Here is a 6,000-nt window from a genome sequence, read left to right on the forward strand (position 1 = left end):
AATTCCATCTCGCATCTACACACTCTCCTCCTCTTACCATTTCCCTTCGCTTGTGGACTTCAGTGCACAACACATCAGCTGTGTGACCAGGCCAAAAAAACCTAAGGCACAGCCTACTTCGTTGACACCATATTAGCTAATGTCAAGTCAACATAGCTACTAGAACTAACATGTTAGCAAACCCGCTACAATCGTGCAGTACAGTGTACAGTCAGCAGGCAGATTAGCAGTTAAACCGGCAGGCCCCAGTGGCAAAAAATTTATTAAACCAAACCTTGACTTGGAAAAGTTCCCCTGTTGGATAGCCATAGCCAGCTAGCTAACATAGCATCCCTCTCTCTGTTTCAGCCATGTGTTTGAGTAGGCTAAACTAGACAGCTGCATTGTCTAGCTAAGTAAGTTAAAAAAATATGAAATATAGCTAGATCTCTCTCTTGCTTCTCCTTCATTTTGAAGAAATTAATTTGTTCAAAACTGTTCAACTATTGTCCTTCTCTCTCTTTGAGTCAACTACTCACCACATGTTATGCACTGCAGTGCTATCTAGCTGTAGCTTGTGCTTTCAGTACTAGATGTATTCTCTGATCCTTTGATTGGGTGGACAACATGTCAGTCCATGCTGCAAGAGCTCTGATAGGTTGGAGGACAACCTCCGGAAGTTGTCATAATTACTGTGTAAGTCTATGGAAGGGAGTGAGAACCATGAGCCTCCTAGGTTTTGTATTGAAGTGAATGTACCCAGAGGAGGATGGAAGCTAGCTGTAATCCGGCTACATCGTGGTGCTACCCTACAGAGTACTGTTGAAGCTACTGTTGACCTTCATTGCATAACAGTGCGTTTTAATCAGTTATTTAGTGAAATGTGAATGTATTTAGTATATTTTTATCTAAAAAGGATCCCTTTTTTAATGTTTCACTATATAATTTTTATGAAATTCACTGAGGAGGATGGTCCTCCCCTTCCTCCTCTGAGGAGCCTACACACACACACACACACACACACACACACACACATACACACACAGCATCTTCAAAGCCTGGCTAAATGATATTATACAATGAATTATCCTCTTTCTCTATAAGGGGTGATTTGTCATCATACATGATAGACCATTCTTTATATTGTAAGATGGGAGAGAGTAAAGCCAAAGCAATGAATGGTCTGTCATTTACAGTGCATTCAGAAAATTATTCAGACCCCTTACCTTTTTACACATTTTGTTACATCAGAGCATTCTTCTAAAATTGATTTTAAAAAGTATTCCTTAATCAATCTACACACCATAATGACAAAGCAAAAACAGGTTTTTAGAAGTGTTTGCAAAAAGGCACCTAAAGGACTCTCAGTCCATGAGAAACAAGATTCCCTGGTCTGATTAAACCAATATTGAACTCTTTGGCCTGAATGCCAAGCATCATGTCTGGAGGAAAGCAGACACCATCCCTACATTGAAGCATGGTGGTGGCAGCATCATGCTGTGGGGATGTTTTTCAGCGGCAGGGACTGGGAGACTAGTCAGGATCAAGGGAAAGAAAAACGGAGAGAAGTAGAGAGAGATCCTCAGACTGGGGCGAAGGTTCACCTTCCAACAGGATAACGACCCTTAGCACACAGCTAAGACAATGCAGGATTGGCTTCGGGACAAGTCTCTGAATGTCCTTGAGGGGCCCAGCCAGAGCCCGGACTTGAACCCGATCGACCATCTCTGGAGAGACCTGAAAATAGCTGTGCAGCAGCGCTCCCCATCCAACCTGACAGAGCTTGAGAGGATCTGCAGAGAAGAATGGGAGAAACTCCCCAAATACAGGTGCGCCAAGCTTGTAGCGTCATACCCAAGAAGACTCAAGGCTGTAATCGCTGCCAAAGGTGCTTCAACAAAGTACTGAGTAAAGGGTCTGAATACTTATGCAAATGTGATATTTCAGTAGTTTTTTTTTATTCTTTATTTGTAAAAAATTCTACAAATCTGTTTTTGCCTTGTCATTGTGGGGTATTGTGTGCAGATTGATGAGGAAAAAATACAATACAGCCTGTAATGTAACAAAACGTCAAAGGGTCTAAATAGTTTCAGAATGCACTGCATGATGCCTGAAGGGCACATGTTCTGTAGATAGGGCATGAACACCCACACACACACATTTGTCCTTTCCATTCTCCAGATGATCAATCATGATTCCACGTAACCACCATGCAACAGTATGTCCCCTGTCGGCTGAGAGAGCACAGCAGCATGCTGACGGCTGTTTACACACTCCAAATGTTCCTCCCTCATTCACTTTGGTCACATCCATTCACTTTAGCAATATCTCCTCAAAGCAAGACTACTAACACAATTACTGTTAAAGGCATGACTGGTTGTGTTCCATCTGAAAATGTTTCCCCCCAATCCTATCACTACCCAATAATAATCATATTATACAATATATGCAAAAGTATGTGGACACCCCTTCAAATTAGTGGATTCTGCTATTTCAGCCACACCTGTTGCTGACAGGTGTCAGGTGTGACAAACATTGTCAGTAGAATGGCCTTACTAAAGAGCTCAGTGACTTTCAACGTGGCACCATAATAGGATGCCACCTTTCCAACAAGTCAGTTTGTCAAATTTCATCCCTGCTAGAGCTGCCCCAGTCAACTGCAAGTGATGTTATTGTGAAGTGGAAACATCTAGGAGCAACAATGGCTCGGTGCCCAACCTTACTAATGCTCTTGTGGATGAATGGAAGCAAGTCCCCGCAGCAATGTTCCTAAATCTAGTGGAAAGCCTTTCCCAGAAGAGTGGAGGCTGTTATAGCAGCAAAGGGGGGGACCATCTGCCCATGATTTGGGAATGAGAAGTTCGATGAGCGGGTGTCCACATACTTTTGGTCATGTAGTGCATTTCATTTAATCTTTTTTTGTGACCTTGGTCAGTGGTTTATGTATGTTTCTGCTATGCGTTTTTCTAATGACCTAGATGAAAGGGGGAAATGCTAGCGGAAGGTTGAAAGGCTACCACTGTTTGCATTCCAAATGGAACGCTATTCCCTATTTTTTGCACTACTTTTGACCAGGACCCATATCTCTGGTCAAAAGTAGTGCACTAGTTAGGGAATAGTGTTTCAGATGAATGACCTGTGGCTGGACAAATGACTAGTGAGCTAGCTGCCTGCCTTCCGGAACAGTAGGTTGCTGATTTTATTATGGTAACCGGATTCAGACAATTGTCATTAGACTGCAGAGTAAACAGAGGAGAGAGCTGTATTCAGGGGGCGGAGGGTAGACAGAGAATCAAGGTAAACACCCAGCTAGCACATTTGGTTCATTGGGAGTTGTGGGAACGTATGTTTTGGGTTCCACATTGGTTGTGGGAACGAAGCCATACGTTTTCTGACCAGTAAAACTGAACTTTTTTCTTTTTAAATGAACATTTTGCCTGTTCTGGGAACGTATTTATAGGTTGCAGGTGGGCGGGGACACACACACACACACACACACACACACATACTGCTATTAGCCCATACAAAATCATTGAATAACAGATTCACTACATGGGACAAGATAGTACCTCAAAAAAATCGAAAGGAAGTTTGTTCCGAAGTGTCTTTCCTATATGTGCGAGACATAAGAAAGATCAGGAAAATTATATTTTTTTAACATGTATTTAACCCCTTAAATATATGTTATACTAAGCTATATGGAATTATTTTAAGGTCATACCAAGGACCATTTTGCTGTTTGATTTGTAATTTTAAGACACATTGACCTATGAAATAAAATATATGCAAAAATAGTTTGATCAAAATGTTAATTTGGCCTTACTGCTATTAGCCCATACAAATGCATTGAATAACATAGTGCAGTAGTCCTTGCACAGTCAGAGCTCTTTCTCAGCTCAAAGGTGCTCCACAGCAGTATAGTCCCATTATCACTTAACCTGTAAACAACTCTTAGGAACTCCAATTTCCCTCTTACTGCACCTGGCCCCTTTGTCTTGCTACTGCTGTCTGCTGACCACCTCCATTTTGTAGTTTGATTAACTGACCGACACTTCACCACCCACATGGGTAAATATTTAATCCTTTCACTACGTTGCCATAGCAGCCGCTGCTTGCTGGGTTCCCACTAGTTACCACAGCCACAAAGTCAACATTGGCTATATCGTACAAATGCATGATATCAACAATTAGCTTTTTTATATTCCTCTATGGTTAGGCTTAGGCATTCACATTTGAATAAGATACATTTTAGAAATAGGCGGGGTTTATGACTTTGTGACTGGTAGCTAGTAAAAAACACATTGCTGTCACAAGGTGTTGACCTCGGGATGACCTCATAAATCTTGATCTGATGACCCTGTAAAGCTACACTAGTCTAGGTTTGGAAAATGGAATATCTTTCTCTCCTCTTTCTTCTCTTCTCACCAGGTTAAGCACTAATGCTGAGGCCTCTTTATAGTCTAAGTCGGTCGGAGTATGTTTTTGTTTTAACTGTGTGATCTTTGGAAAACAAAACATTCATTTAAAGGTGAGGTGCTAGTCCAGTGGATGTGTTGTGTTCTGTCTCTGTGTGTGTGTGTAGACAGAGTCCTGTCATGGAATGTGACCTGCCATCAATCTGTCCGAGTAGATTTACAGCTCCCTCTCTGATAGGTTGCTTTCACCTTACTGTCCCCGCCCTCGGGCCATCCTTGTTTTTTCTTATTTTTTAACTCCTATACATTCATCTCAGTTCAGCCATGATGATAACTGATCGTTATCTAATCACATTGTAAGAAGATAAATTGTAGAAATAGGGAGAGACTTTGTGTCTGTGGTAAGTAGTGACAACCGTGTTGCTGTCACAGGGTCTTGACTTCGGGGATGACCTTGTGACACTGTAAAGTTACACTAATCTAGGTTTTGAAAATTGAATATCTCCCTTGTAAGCAACTCCAGTGTAGATTTGGCCTTGTGTTTTAGATTATTGTCCTGATAAAAGGTGAATTCATCTCCCAGTGTCAGGTTGAAAGCAGACAGAACCAATTGTTTCTCTAGGAATTTGCCTGTGCTTAGCTCCATTCTGTTTATTTTTTATCCTGAAAAACTCGCTAGTCCTTTAACGATAACAAGCATACCCATAACATGATGCTGCCCCCATTATGCTTGAAAATATGGAGAGTGGTACTCAGTAATGTGTTGTATTGGATTTGCCCCGAACATAACACTTTGTATTCAGGACAAAGAGTTAATTGCCTTGCCACAAACCCGATGCATGTTTTGGAATATGTTTTTGTATTTTTTTTACAAGCTTCCTTCTTTTCACTCTGTTAAGTATGTTAGTATTGTGGAGTAACTACAATGTTGTTGTCCATCCTATCACAGCCATTACACTCTGTCACTGTTTTAAAGACACCATTGGCCTCATGGTGAAATCCCTGAGCGGTTAATTCTTCTCCGGCAACTGAGTTAAGAAGGATGCTTGTATCTTTGTAGTGACTGGGTGTATTGATACACCATCCAACGTGTAATTCATATCTTCACCATGCTCAAAGGGATATTGAATGTCTGCTTTTTTATACCAATCTACCAATACCAACCCTTCTTTACGATGCATTGGAAAACGTCCCTGGTCTTTGTGGTTGAATCTGTGTTTGAAATTCACTGCTCGACTGAGGGACCTTACAGATAATTGTATGTGTGGGGTACAAAGATGAGGCAGTCATTCAAAAAGTATGGTAAACACTATTATTGCACACAGACTGAGTCCATGTAACTTATGTGACTTGTTAAGCAAATCTTCACAACTGAACTTATTTGATTTAGGCTTGCCATAACAAAGGGGTTGAATACTTATTGACTCAAGACATTTCAGCTTTTAATTAACTTGTAAAAAAAAATATTTAAAAAAAAATGCATAATTCCACTTTAACATTATGGGGTATTGTGTTTAAGCCAATTACAAAAATCTCAATTTAATTGATTTTAAATCCGGGCTACAATACAACACAATGTGGAAAAAGTCAAAGGGGTGTGAAAACT

This window comes from Oncorhynchus mykiss, chromosome 19 (assembly GCF_013265735.2).
Source record: "Oncorhynchus mykiss isolate Arlee chromosome 19, USDA_OmykA_1.1, whole genome shotgun sequence".
Taxonomy (NCBI): Eukaryota; Metazoa; Chordata; class Actinopteri; order Salmoniformes; family Salmonidae; genus Oncorhynchus; species Oncorhynchus mykiss.